At 32.9% G+C, this 15,494-nt stretch overlaps 1 long non-coding RNA gene across 1 annotated transcript; it reads left to right on the plus strand.

Annotated features, from left to right (window-relative positions):
- Positions 1 to 13,143: 13,143 nt before the first annotated feature.
- Positions 13,144 to 15,282, plus strand: LOC147557049 (uncharacterized). The gene is made up of 2 exons (XR_015235006.1): positions 13,144 to 13,758; positions 14,841 to 15,282. It is a non-coding gene; the product is annotated as an uncharacterized LOC147557049 (long non-coding RNA).
- Positions 15,283 to 15,494: the final 212 nt, after the last annotated feature.

Here is a 15,494-nt window from a genome sequence, read left to right on the forward strand (position 1 = left end):
GAAAAATTCCCGGGAAACGAAATTTTTTTGAAAAATTGTCTGACGCACCGGGAAATTATTTTATTTACTGGAAATTTTCTTTTGTACAAGACAATTTTGTACCGGGAAAAATTTTGCTGTGACCGGGAAATTATTTTATTTACCGAAAATTTTCTTCTGTACTAGACACTTTTGTACCGAAAATTTGAAATTTCGTTTGAAAATTTCAAATTTTCAAAAAAATTGGAATTTTCTTGTGTACGGGAAATTATTTTATTTACTGGGAAGAGATGGTTTGCTGGGCTGGAATTTGAAATTTCGTTTGAATTTTTGAATTTTTTTGTGTACGGGAAATTATTTTATTTACCATCCAGTTTTTTTTTGTCAGGAAACGTCAGCATGTCCCGTCCAAGGGCAAGAGGGGGATAAAAAAAATCAGGAAACAATGAGTTGTCCTGACATTTAGACTGGAAACTCATTTTTTGGCAAGGTTGGATTTATTTTGGTTTTACCCCCAAAAAAATTGGACCTTTCACTCAAAAATCCTTAATTAAATTTATCAAAACAACTTATTTTGAGGAGTGCTACATCTCTTGGTTGGAATGGTAAGAGATTTAGTATTCACATTAGAGGTCAATGGTTCGAGGCTCGCTAACGATTAAAAATTAAAATTATTTCGAGTAAAGAAATGCATGATTATTAGTGAATATTATTTTTTTTGACATTATTTAAAGAAGCAACTTAATAATAATTATTATTGTTTGGAAGGTTACATGCTTTCAACAATTTCATATTGGTGCATTTGGATGGCGGAATCATGAGTCTTGTGGATTAATGAATTCAAGCAGTACTCTTTTGGTTTGTTTGGCTACTAATAAGAATCCTATGATTTATAATTATTTGAGTATTTTTAAACGATTTTTTAAATAAATGTTGAGAAAACCTTATTCTCGAAACACGTTTTTTTCTCGAAATTTTTTCCCAAAATAAATTTTTTTTGAAGACCATTTTTTTCGGTAACCGAGATTTCATAAAAAAAAATTTCACGAAAATCGTTTTTTCCAAAAAAAATAATTCACCGAATACCGGTCTTCACAAAGCAAAAAAGTGCTCAGGAAATTTCAGTCATAAAAAAAATGGTTGTCGAGAAAAAATAAATTTCGGTAAAGAAAAACGGGTTTGAAGGAAAACAAATTTCAAGGAAAAAGTCAATTTTCAGCAAAAAATTTGTTTGGGAAAGAATCGATTTTCGGGGAAAAAAATTGAATTTTGGAAACAAACGGTTTTTTGAAGAAAAAAAATGAGTTTCGGAAAAAAACACTTCAAAAACAAATTCTTTAAATAATTATCTTGTGGATTTTATGTTTTGAAATCTAGATAAATTAATCCGAAATCCTAGCAAATTCTAGGGGGTAGGATGAGATTTTAGTCCAATACAAATTTTGGAATTGGGATCATTAGGATTCAAGAGTCATAGGATTCTTGATAGCCAAATAAACTAAAGATTCTTGTTTCCTACCAAATCCACATTTGATAGGAATCCTGTAACCAAACACATTTGCTATTATTCTTAGAATAGATAATCCCATATTAAAAAAAGAAACTAGTCTCCGCACCCTTTTCTCAATCTAGGTTCATTTTTATTCTTATATTGTGAATAATTTTATTCAAATTACTTAATCAGTCAATACACATTGGAAGTATTGAATTTTCTCCCAATTACATGATCTAGAGAAATACATATAGGAAGTGTTTGACATTGGTGTTTATTTTCTTTTTGCTTCTTAGTTATACCATAACATAATGGTAACGTACTTCCAATTATCCTTGGACTCATGGGCAGACTTATACAACTTACTATATTTTTTATTTGTGTTTACAGTTTTCTTCAACATCTCAAAAAGTGTTTTCTCACTAATATGTTTCTAACTTGAATTTATGTTCTACTTCTTTTTTTAGTTTTTTTTTTCTATTGTTGGTTCTCATGTAGTGTCTTTGTATATAACATCGTAAAGAATAAAAGAAAATGAAATTTTTATTTCAATATAATCATATGTCAAATGAAAATTATGGTTTCTCATGGGGAATGTGTGCTGCATTAAATTATTGTGAATATTTTATTAATTTACATACATGAAAAAAAAATATCGAATGTTTAATTAGTGTGAACAATCTCATCCTCCTCAGCCATCCTTCAGGCAAGTCTTAATAGGACGGGCTATAGGTTAAGTTCAGAGGAGTGTATCTAATGCTTGTTTATACTAAAAATCAATTTTTTTTTTGGGTTAATTCCGTTTTGGTCTCAATTTGCAACCAACTGACCGTTTTGGCCCCCATAAGTCTCCGACAGTTCGTTTTGGCCCCCTATTGTGTCCGGCAGTTCGTTTTGGCCTCCTATTTTTATCAAATATACCTATTTTGCCCTTGTGGCATTTTTCTAAATTCATTTATGCTTCTTTTTATTATTTTAGAGATTTTATTCCTTTTCTTTTAACTACTTTATTAGTTTTTTGGTGAAATACTTTATTAGTTTATTTCTTTAATTTCTCTCTTCCCACTTTATCTCTCTTCAGCGTTCTCTTTCTCTTCCCTCTCACTTTCTCTCTATTCCCTCTCTACCACCACCACTACTACCACCATCTTTACCCACCCACCACCATCACCAGGTCATGACAACTCAGATTTTAAACATGTAAATCGGTTGGAATACAAAGTTGGAAGAAATCTTTACCACCACTATCACCATCACCATATCACCACCACTTAGTGTTTTTAATTTTTGAGGGTTATGGTCCCAATAGTTATTTGCAACAAGAGTTGAAACCATGGTTCTTGGTAGTTGTGGTGAAAGTGATTTATGTATTGGCACTCAAATTTGGGGTTTTCAAACTGGGGGTTTTGGATCTACCTAGAGTTCCATGGCAGCCTGCAAATTAGGGCTTTCTTCATAGTTTTGTAAGCAAGTTCAAATTAATTGTTGTAGGGTTGTAAATCAATACCTTTTGTGATCAGGTTAAAATTAACCATTATGGCATAAATCAAGCATCAAAATCCATTGGAATTGGAATGGGCATCTTTCCAAACTTTGATTTGAAGGATCCCAATTTCACTCGTGTTGTTCAGTTCCTTTAAGAAGCTTGTTGTGTTTTTATCTGTGTAGGTTTGTGTGAATCGTTATCCTGCTTAGGGTAAATAATGTCGGTGGGACAACTAGTTTTGTAATAAGTTTACAATGCCACGGTAGAAGTTGTGCTTCTGAACTTCCTTTTCTCTCAGATTTATATCTTCCTCCTTCCCTATTTTTGTAACAATTATTAGGATATAAATTTTTTTTATTTTGGTTTGGGATTTATTTGGAATAAGAATTAGGAGATAGAGATGATATGACGGAGAGATTATGGTGGCACTGTGGTAGAGAGGGAAGAGAAATAGAGAGAAGGGAGAGAAAGTCAGAGAGGAATTGAAAAAAATAGAGAGATAAGAAGAAAATGAAGATATTCAAAAAAAAAAAATAATAATTTGAAGAAAAGAAAAATTGTTCACAAGAATTAAAAAAAAAACCTACAGGGGAAAAATGGGTATGTTTGATAAAAATAGGGGCCAAAACGAACTGCCGAAACAATAGGGGTCAAAACGAACTGTCTGACACTTATGAGAGCCAAAACAGCTAGTTGGTCACAAATTGGGGGCCAAGACAGAATTAATCTTTTTTTTTTTTTACATAAACACAATTGTTTCGTACAAAATTAAACTACAAGGGACACCCTCAACTTTGGTAAAACCCGAGTTTTTTCGGTCTGAATTTGTTTGTTTATGCGGATACCATACATCCAAACGAGAGGGTGATGTGGAGGACAAAAAAATGGTTGAGGTTTATAAATAAAAAAGACATCAAAATTGCAACAGACCACAAGGATACATTTGATATGAACACGAAAAAGGTGAGGTTTTAGAAATAAACCGACCTACTAGACATTTACAGATGCTCAAACAGCTAATCTGTCACAAATGGAAAACCAAAATAGTATTAATCCAACTAAATTACAAGTTAAAATTTTGTAAAAGCTTGGCTCTAGTTTGTTAGTTTTGTGTAAATTAAACGTTATCAAACTTTAGAGAAATATAAATTCCAGTTTTGTATATTTACTCACTTTAGATCAATAGTGCCATGTCAAACTTAATAACTTTCTTTTGTTGTTGAAAACTAAATGATAAACATTGTGACACTTTTGATATATGAACGATTGTTTTGTAAAAAACGATAAAAGAAGGGTGTAATGGCTTGCAAGAAGTTTGCAACCGTTTGCAAAAGGGCTGCAACAAATATTGGATTTTGATTTTTGACAAAAAAAAATACAAAAGTCTTGCCTTTTAACATAAGAAAACACAAATGTCACATTTTTTAACCAAACAAAATAAATAATATTTACATAAACTGACAAATGAAACCCTCTTCGAATCAAACGAGTGGAAAGTGTTTTACGTGAAAATCTCATAAATTATTTCGCTTGAAGGTTTAAAGTACTCGAGGGCTCTGAAATCCTTGATCGCGGGTTCTAAATTTTTGTTAGTCAGAAAAAACGTGTGACCCAAATAAAAGTTTCATTAAGCTTTTGATTCCCGAACACAAATTTTTAAAATTCGGATGCCCCTACTAGCCTTGCAAATTTTTTTTTTCAAAAAGATCAAAAGAAGATAAATTTAAAATGCGACTTTGGATAATAACGTTTTGTTTAGGTGAATCCAATATTTTGGTTGAAAAAAATCTTGGATGCCCGCCACCATTGTCACTCTTTCTTCTCATTACTCTTGCAAAAAGAAGGGTTCTTATTCACCAGAATCCCTAACGTCTGAGATGAAGGTGAAGGGAAGAGGTTTCATGGGCTCAAGAGTTTCACACCCTTGTGGTTTTAAAGTTTCAAGCGAAATCATTTTCCTTCGTCTAAGATGAAGGGGGTTTTGGCAAAATGAAACACTTCCTTCGTCGGAAATGTGAGAGGAAAGACACAGAGATGGGGATAGAGTGAGAGTCGTGGAGGCTTTATGAAGAAACTTCCTCGAAGTTCTAGATCCACGATTTATAAGATTGAGTTTTGCATTAGAGATGCTCTTAGTTTTGTACAATTTTTGTTTCTTATAAACAAATTGTCGTGTATGATGAATTTCCACCTAACTATATTAGCGAAAGAGATAGATATGACTTCCTAATCATGTTATAGACACAATGGTAACAAACTCGCGCGTTCTTGTTCTTCTACTATCTAGTAATACGCGGGCTCATGAGCCAACTGGTATAGTTTATCTTTTTTAAAGCCTATATTAGTATTTACAGCAGGGCATTTTAAAAGGCACCGGGACAAACTACTGTTAGCAGGCGGCTCTATAAGCATCGCCCCAACAATCTGTTTATCTATGGGCGTCGGCAAATCTGTAAGCACCTGACGCCCAAAATGTTGTTTGTGGTATACTGTTTTATCGTACTGTTTTTTCAACAACGATAATTTCATTCTGAAACTAATCAGAGATAAATAAGTTGGATTTTAAATAAAAACATCCTTAACAAAAAACAGATTGTTCGTACTCTGTTTTAAGTTCCAGATACGAGTTGTATTTCAAATGATAGAATAATAAACGAGGATAAAGAACAAAAACTATTTAATTGGAACCAAGGCGAGTGATCGCTTTCCTTAAGACAAAAATTTCCCCGGTTTATTGTACCAACAACATAGGCAATTTGTCTCTCAGGATACAACAGATCCCAGGATACAACAGATTACTTTTTCGGATCGGAGGTACTTGGATATGAAAATCTTTCAAATGCTAGTAAGTATTGAAGAACTCTTAAAGCTTTAAACTCTGTTAATTCGAAGTAGTTTTAGAAGTCTGATTTCATGGATTATTTATTGGTGGGAGGTGAATGTTGACAAACAGTCACATTTGCAGGGAACAATCACAATGTTTTGAAGGGAGGAGTCGATGAGGTACCGATCCACGGGTTTAATCTTGTTTGTTGGATTATAGTTGATTACAACGGTCAGATATAAATTTAATCTTGTCCGTCGGATTATCTCTTGTATGAAACAAAAATAAAGGCTCCTGCGCTCCTAGCGACGATCATATGTGCACGCGGTTTGCCTTGGACCATTGTTTAATTCATACTCTAGTATGATAACGGATGTGGAACTTTTCGTAAATATTCCACATGTTTCCATGTCACCATATTTAAACTCAAACTTCAAAAATAACGTCTTATTCGAACCAAATGGATTATCAATTCAAACACTAACTTCTCTCTAATGCCCACGTTACATTGCCCAGTTGGCAAGACATAAACTATCAAATCAATAATTAAAATCAGAGCTTTTCTAATGTTGGGGGTTTTGTTTAATGGGGTTCCTTTACTAACTAATGAATGTATGATTTAGACTGTTGAGAAAGAATCTGATCATTTTTCACTTGATTTACCTTTAGGGCAGATGAGGATTTGAGTTTTTCTTAAATTCTTCAATGATGTTTTAGGTTTTCATGATGTTGGATTTTCACTCAACTTGAGATAATTTCTCCTAAATAGTAAGTATATCTATTTGATTTCTCTGTAAGTAATTTTAGACCCCTATTTATCAATTAATTACTTGTATCGATTCCTTTCTTTTTACGATTCCTCTAAGTAATTTGAAATTGAAGTTCCTTCTCGTAGGTGTGGGTGTTATTGTTTGTCGTAGGTTGTCAGCAGTAGTGCACTCTTATGTACGATTTTGTTTTAGAACAAATAAAACCTTTGTTTTAGAAGAAAATAGAGCTGAAATTAGCAATGAGAAGGTCGTCCGCTTACAACAGTTTCACTTGGTGACTATAGAAGCATTCTTACAGTTTGCTTCAACATCTTAAGTGTTATCTATTTGATATATTTCTAAATTGGAATTATCCATTTTTTTCTTTATCTTTCTATCTTTTTTTTTTTTTTGTTGAAAGTATCTTTCTATCTCATGATGTCTTTATATCTAACATTTGGAAGAACAAAGTAAAATAGAATCATTAATTTTTTTTTTTTTGATGTCATTCTAATCTAATGTCAAATGAAATTTTATGATTGAGAATGTATTGTACATTAAATTGGTGTGAACATTTTATTAGTATACTGCATGAAAAAGAAAAATATTAAATGTTTAATTAGTATGAACTTTCTCATCCTCCTGATGAGTCCCCTTTCTGGCAAGTCTTTATAGGATCTCATATTGGATAACTCATAACAGGCATCCAATTCTACTAGTTTATACTAAGAACCATACTCCTTTGGGAAGATTTAAAAGCGACTCCTATAAGTGTTATAAGCGCTTCCCTCAAGGAAAATTTTAAGAGAGAATTTGTGAAAGAAGGAGGTGCCTATAACACCTTTGGGAGGTGCCTATAACACCTGTGGGATGTGTCTACAAAACTGCCCAACACTTGTTTATCTGAACAAAATTGTTCCATAGAAAAATTAAACTACAAGTTAAACTCTTGAACTTTTGTAATATTTTGATGGAGAGTTGGTTAGTTTTATGTAAATAAAATACAATAATAAATTTCCAAACTTTAGCAAAGATATAAATTCATAGTTTGAAGAATGCAATGTAAACTTTTTGTTTTATGAATGGTTTTCCTATAGAAAAATAAAGAAAAAGTACAATCACAAAACAACCTAATTTGCATATAGAAAAAGCCGAGCTCATGACCAATTAATTTACTCCTTCCAGCTCAACCAACCCACCACGAAACGGAGATGTTATATGTAGACACCTGACTCGTATGTACACTTACATTTTCGCATGAGGGTAGGGTTGGGGGGTTGGCGTGGACCCTCTCACCCCAATTTTCTCATCTGCACTCTATGTGAGAGTGTAACTATACAAACGAGTCAACAGGCTCCACACTTAAAATTTCGACCAAAAAACATGCCCTGACAAACTGTAGTGATGGGCAGTTAATTTGCTCAGTGATGGCGTATAGATAGCTAGAAAGCCACTTGACCAATAGAAAAAGAAAAGTGCATTCCTACCTAAGGATGGAATGGAACAGAGTCTTGAAATCTGGCCCATAATGCTTGTGTTCAATGGGTTAGCGAGATGGGCTTTGCCTGCCGGCCCGTTAAAATCTGGCGGGCTGGCCAGGCCTCCTAACATGATGAATTTAACATAAAGAAACGATAAAAAGTTAATTTCAAGAATAAGTTTGTATGTTAGATAAACAATGAGGAGAGAGCCCTAGATATTACAAAAATGCTAGACAAAAAATACAGAAAACACAATTAACCGACCAAACGACAAGAAACCTGGACTCCTACCTAAGGGATGGAATAGAACAGAGTGCTTGAAACCTGTCCCAAAATGCTTATGTTCAATGGGCTAGCGAATTGTTTGAAGTTCATTTGATGCGCTAGCAAATTGCTCGAAACTCGAGGTGGCCTTTGCCTGTCGGCCCATTAAAATCTGGTGGGTTGGACAAGCCCCCTAACATGATGATTTTAACATAAAGAAACGGTAAAAGGTTAATTTCGAGAATAAGTTTATATGTTAAATAAACAATGAAAAGAAACCCCTAGATATTACAAAAATGCTAGACACAAAATAAAGAAAATACAATAAACTGAACAAACTGCAAGAAAGTGCAAGTCATTGATTTTATCTTTATGGATATTTGGGTACTAGGCTTCCCTTTTTTTTTTTATGGAAGTAGGCTTTGTTTAAATATTATTAATGTTCAATACCAAAAAATGTGTTGTTTTTCTCAATTGTCAACTGACTTACTATTAGATTCGAAGCAACACAGAATTCAAGTGGTACATCAATGTTTTTGGTAACTTTCGAGTGTGCCGGTAGGTAGGCAACTTGATTTTCAGTTGGACAGAAAGAGCATAAGGTTTTTCATTTGGCTCCAACTACACTCATTCTATTATGTTTTTGGTATTTTTTTTCGTTATCTATTCTCAATTCTCCATTCAATTAACATCAACTTGTGTCTTGTCTCTCTGTCTCAACTATTCCAATTTTTTTTATTTCAATTGTGGAAAGGCAAGAGAGGAGGGAAAAGAAAAGATTATATTTTTCTAGCACCAATTGTCAGCCATCGATCGGCCAACTGATCACATCGGCAACAAATTGCAACTAGAATAAATTTTATAACAATTGATCGAATCATATTGAATTCCTTATATACTACGAGTGAATACCATTTTTTTTTACATTCTCTCAAAATTAGTTGCATCGGCTCAACAATTTCCTACAATTCATTTGCTACTTTTACAACTTTAATGAAAGAGAAAATCAAAAGCTAAAAGGATGAAAAAAAAGATGAAAGTGATGTTCACCTTAGTTTTGGCCGATATTCTCTTAACCCTCTAATTTCTGATCATTTTTCTATACTATAAACAAATTGTCGCATTTGATTAATGAAGTCGTCTGCTCTTTTTGTTGCTCTTGCAGTGAGTTTTCTCCTAATTATATAATGGAAAGAGATTGAGAGATGTCACTCTCAAATCCAAGTGAAAACGATAAGTATCCAGTATTAACTGTTTTTATTTTCCTTGTTTTCCACAGTTATGGAGTAACTCAAAGGTAAACCACTTGCTTGGATACCCCATTTCTAATTATCTGCGTGCTTATAGTCTGCCTTGTATAGTTTTTTTCTATTCACATCACTTTTATTAGTGTTTACAGTTTTCTTCAACACCTCAAATGTTTTTTTATTGATAAGAGTCTAAATTGTATTTATCCATCTTTGGCTTTTCTATCTTCCGATCTCATTCTGGTGTCTTTAAATACTTCTTTACTCTATTCGCATTTCAAATGAAATTTTATGATTTCTCATGGAGAATGCATTGTACGTTAAACTAGTGTGAACGTTTTGAACATTTTATTAATTTGCCTACATAAAAAAGATATAATATTAAATGTTTAATTAGTATGAACTTTTTCATCCTCCCCGGTATGTTACATGAACACAATTGTTTCATGTAAAACTAAATGACAATGTAAACTCTTGAATTTTTATACAATATCGTTTTTTTAATTCGAATTAATTTTATAACTTTTGGGCTTATAACCCAAAGGTCTACCCCTAATAACACATTTAATCCACTCTAAACTTCAAATGGTTTTATAAACCAAAATATTAAAACAAATAGATATCTAGACCATTTGTATCCATCTCGAGAGAAAAACCCAAATTTCTAGGATGCTTATAATTTCATAATAACTAATCTAACCTTACATATAATGAAAAACTTCCGTTTTTAATCAAATCCACCAATATTCGGTTTCCATTTTATCTCCCTCTTTCTCTCTCCAATCACGATCTTAATAACCAAAACCATTATCTTCATTTCTAATCAAAATCGGAAACCATAATTTTTTCTCTTCCTAAAATCGAAACCTATATTCATTATCTTTTTGAAGAAGCTTCAGATCTCATTCCAATCCAATAAACCAGCTGAAAACTCCATTGTTGATTTCGATTTCCATCGAAAAGATTCAGGTTCGTACCTTTGTTAAGATCTACAGTTGCTTATGAAGTTAATGTAACAAGTTTAATCTTTCTTTCTAATGTTTTTCATCATCATCTTTAAAGATATTTATGATTTTCATTATAATAGATTTCATCTCTGTATCATCTTCTCAAATATTCATCATTATTCATGATTTTCTTTCTCTAAGATCTTCATAACCGATCTATAATGTTAATGTTAAATCCTTGTTTACTAATTCATTATCTTCGATTATGTTATGTTTGTATCCATGTATTATTTTATTCTTCATTAGATTTAGGTTACAGATTTTGATGTTTAGAACATTTTTTTTTATATCTGATCTGGTAACGATACCATTTCTGATCCAGAGAACATTGCGTACTTTTTTTTTGTAACAGAATGTAATGTTCCAAAAATTATATGTAATTTATTGCACTTTAAATATATTTTTTTTACATAATAGTAGCTTTGTTATTCAAACTAAAGTTCTGTTGTCTCCAACACATGATGAATTTTATAAAACATTATACATAATTTACTGTATTATACATGTCGTTTCTGGTAAATTATATGTTTTGTTGACTGATGTATATGTTTTTCTTTCTGTAGTTTTGCTGTTACTGGTGGAATTTCCTACATAAGCATGCAACCTAAGTAAGACTGCGAAACTAAAATCTGATGGTTGGGATAAAATATTTACTGAAGTTGGTCCGTTGTTTAGATTTCCATCAGAGAAGATTCAGTCCCTTTGTCAAGAATGATTTAAAGCGTGTAACTGTTGTTTGTTGAATGACTCAGATAGTTGAGAAGATACTGCAGTACCTATGTAAAAAAAAATAAAGTTCTGGCATAAATAATGTGAAATATTGGATAAATTACGTTGTATACATGACAAATGATGGTTTCCTCGTAATAAATAACACATAATTTACGAACTTGTTTCATAATTTGTATTTGCTGTGTGGTTATGTATGAGTAAAAACGAAAACAAATGCTGCTGTAATGTTCGTAAATTGTACATAATTTATGAACATGTTTCATAATTTGTAAAGGATGTTTGGTTATTTTTAAGTAAAAACGAAAATTAAATGAGAGAAAGTGATATATACGTTATGTATATTAACCCCCAAATCACGCTAAATTGATCCCAGAAAAATATACTCTTTCCAAATCTGAAAGTTAAGCGAGAGAAAGTGATATATACGTATTGTATATTAATCCCAGAAAATATACTCTTTCCAAATCTGAAAGTTAAGTTAATAAGTTAGAGAAAATTTATTTGAATAAAAAAAAATTACATAGTAAGAGAGAGAAAACTGATTTGGTTTCTAAATCTGTAAAGAAGAGAGAGAAAATTTATTTGGAAATATCTGTTTAGGAAAGGTTTTGATGCGGTTTCAAAATAGATGATAGATGAGAGAGAAAATCTTGTTTAAATTATATCATTTTTTTTCCCTTTTTTAAACCCTAAATCACGTTACAATATGCCGATTGAATTTCGGTCTGGCCCCACTTTAAAAAATCCCGCGAAATTTGTTTAGGGACATGGAAGGTATTTTGTCTAATATACTAAGGATTTTTAGTCCCAAGAGCAAAAGGACTAAAAACCCATTATTTGGGAAGATTGGACCCTATACCCTTTTTCAACATTATTTTGGTCTATATACCCATGAACCCTTAATTTTATGCATATAAATACAGAACACACATCATGAGTGAGGTGGAAGACAGAAAAATGGATGAGGCACTTGAATGATACCTGATGTTACATGAAAATGTCACATTTGGAGAGCCTAACTTAGACTTATTAGTCCGTTTGGAGTGTTATCAATGATATTTTATGTGTTTTTCATGTTAGGTACCTATTTTGGAGTTAAGCGTGTGATTCGGAATAAAACGAAGCATTAATCGCTATCATTTCATGTGACAAAAATGAGAAAAAAAGACTTCAAGCAAATCAATTGACAAGTGGAGTCAATGACGAGTCCGGCAGTGAAAACGGAAGTCAATTCCGAGTTCAGACGAGGAAGTTATGAAAGAAAGAAGTCCGAGGGTATTTTAGTCCTTTGTGACAATTTGAAGATGTAGAGACAACGATGGAAGCACTGATGGGCCTACAAAGTTTCTTAAATAGGTCTACACCCGCAAGTGCACGGGTGTCAAGTTGTAATATTTCCGGAAAGACCGGTTCGTTCCTCAGAGACTAGTTAAACTTATTCTAAAACTTAGAATTAGTACGGTTTTTGGTTTTGATTTTGGTTTTGGTTTTGGTTTTAAAATAAAATATTAAAACGATTAAAAAGGTGAAATCAAATGGGGGGAGAAGACCTATGGTTTTAAAATCTGTCTTAACAAGTATTAACGACGACCCAATCACTCATATCTTTTTTATCACTCAAGTTTTGGTAACCGAAAGTACCAAACCCCGCAAAATATTCGAATTAAAGCTGAATAATCCTAAAGTGAAAACTCAAAGTATCGAAATATCGAACTCGCAACTATTAACTATCAATCTATAAGCACACACCATCAAAGGACCTAACCTAAGTATGATGTGTCAAACTAAAAGTATAGCTAATGAAGAAATATTCGTCCATTGAAACTAAGAATTCTTTTATAAAAATCAAAACACTTCAAGATATTAGAACATGAAAGAAATATCATCAAAAATAATATGTTAGAACTTCATGATAAACCCTATTCAGAAAGTTTTAGCTACTGATGAAACAAGATTAAACTACACATGAAATATAAGAGAGAAAATGGAAGAAGGATAAAGTTTTTCTCACTGATTTAACCAAACGCGCCCTAAGGGAGCCGTTTTCTCATCTTCTCGGAAGCATTTTCTCTCTGGGAAAATCATTTTCCTAGCAATTTTCTCGTCTTCCCCAACTCTTTTTCTCTCTCTAACTTTCTGTTTTCTCTTTTTCTCTACTGTTTCTTTCTTCTTCAAACACTCTCTCTCTACTGTAGCCGAAAATATTAAGAGACAATAGTGAATAGAAGATTATCACAATCAAAACTCTTTCTTTTATATAACTCTCTGTTACAACCTTCTCTTTCTCTCTGTTACAATTCTCTCTCTCTCTCTATTCTATTTGTTATTTTCTCTCACAAAAAGAACAAAATAAAAATTACAGAAAAGTAGATGAAAAACAAACTCTCTCTCTCTCTCTCTCTCTCTAAATGTTCAATGAAGCTCTAAGAGGACCAAAAAATGGTTCAAGGAGAAAGCTCCCTATTTTATTGCCCAAAGATCAGATGCTCCTGGTTATGTTTCTGTTGGTTTCGGTGGACCGATTCAACGAGTTGACTCAGCGAGTCTATAACCGAATCACTGGTGAAACTGGTTACTACTTTGATTTTATTTGTAAATCAATCAAAAACACTTTCTTTCCAAATTAATGGAGAAAAACTAAGGAATAGAACAACTCAATATCTTTCGTATTTCTAACCGATAATGTCTGTTATCCAGAACAGATGATTCGTAGTCGAATCTCACTATCGATTTAAGATCGGAAAGAGGAATTGTATCCTTTTGTGTTTACTGATTTATTACTTTAAAAAATCAACACACTTCTGATTTGGAAAATCAGAATGTCTTCGATTAAGAAATCAGATAGACTAAAAAGAAAAAGAAAAATCGGAGGATAAGAAGAAGAAGAATTTTTTTTTTTTAATCGAGGCGAGGTATTCCTCTTTCCTTAAGACAATTGACGCCCTGTATAGTACCAAACAGTTACCGGCGTTTGTCTCCCAGGATACAACGATTAACCTTTCGATTCAATGGTACTTCGAATCAGAAAGCAGTCGAACTTGAAAGTATACTAACCTCTGACTTATGCAAATGGACCAAACTTCTTGCTAATGAAACTCCTTGAAAACTCTACAAAATCTTTCTCTTAGATACTCTAATATGATCTTCTAACAATGCTTGACCCTCTGGGAAAAACGGATTGAAATTTGGAGTTGATTTGGGTCCTATAAATAGGTTTCGAATAGATGCATTCATAAGGGACACACTTCTGTTGGGTTTTAGGGACGCATCTGTTGGAAAGTAAAGTGGCGGGTCACTTCTTTAGCAACAGACGTGTCGGCTGGGATTTGGGCCGTCTGATCTGGACGTGTCCTCTTTGCGTAAATAGCCCCCAAACCAACTTTTCCTGATTGCGATTTAGTCCCTAAATCAACCAAAAATCGATCAAACTTTAAACTTGAATATCTCATTCATCCGGAAATCGGATTTGAGTGATTCTTGAGTCTAAACTTAAGAGCTCGACGAGACGAACGCAATGGCGTGCTTCGTTTCTGAGTTTGACGACTTTAACCGATCCAAAATCGGCTCCGATTCCAACAGTTTCTTCACTGTTTTATAATACAGAGAGAAGAAGAAAAACTGAACCAGAAACCTTGCTGTCATATCTCCTCTTAATATCTCTTTGATCTTTGTAGAAACTTCCATATAGAGAGAGAAGAGATCAGAGAGATATTGCTTTCCCAATCGATTCCTTCTTCAATCACTCTCTTTCCTTCTTCAATTTTCTCTCACTAGAAATCTGCTCATCTTTCCTTCTATTGACAATTCTGCTGATTCTTCAGTCACATAAAATTCTCTCCCTCCATCTCTTTAAAAACCACAGCCATATGAGTAACAAGTAGAGATGATATCTTCATAATCCCAAAATCACTTCTTCCCTTAAGATTTCTTTCTCTCTTTTATTTCAATTTCAATCTCAATCTCAGTTTTCTTCTCTGCCTTAAAGAGAAAGAAATCTCTCTCTCTCTTTCTCTTTCTCTCTGATTCTTTGTTTAATAGAATGGATAGGAAGGAAAAGAGATATTCCTAAGTGAGAGGATAAAGATGAGAAAGAGAAAGAGGATCTGCCTAAAATCTTGGCGTCAATTAGTAGTTGTTGCGTGACTAATCGTTACTGGCTGGTAGAATCTTAAGATTCAGTGTAGCACGATTTCTCGGATTACAATGCATTTACCAAAGGAGATCCTTCAGATC

Source organism: Eschscholzia californica, unplaced genomic scaffold, assembly GCF_041429995.1.
Source record: "Eschscholzia californica isolate CP2 unplaced genomic scaffold, dmEscCali1.0.p SCAF_2, whole genome shotgun sequence".
NCBI lineage: Eukaryota > Viridiplantae > Streptophyta > Magnoliopsida > Ranunculales > Papaveraceae > Eschscholzia > Eschscholzia californica.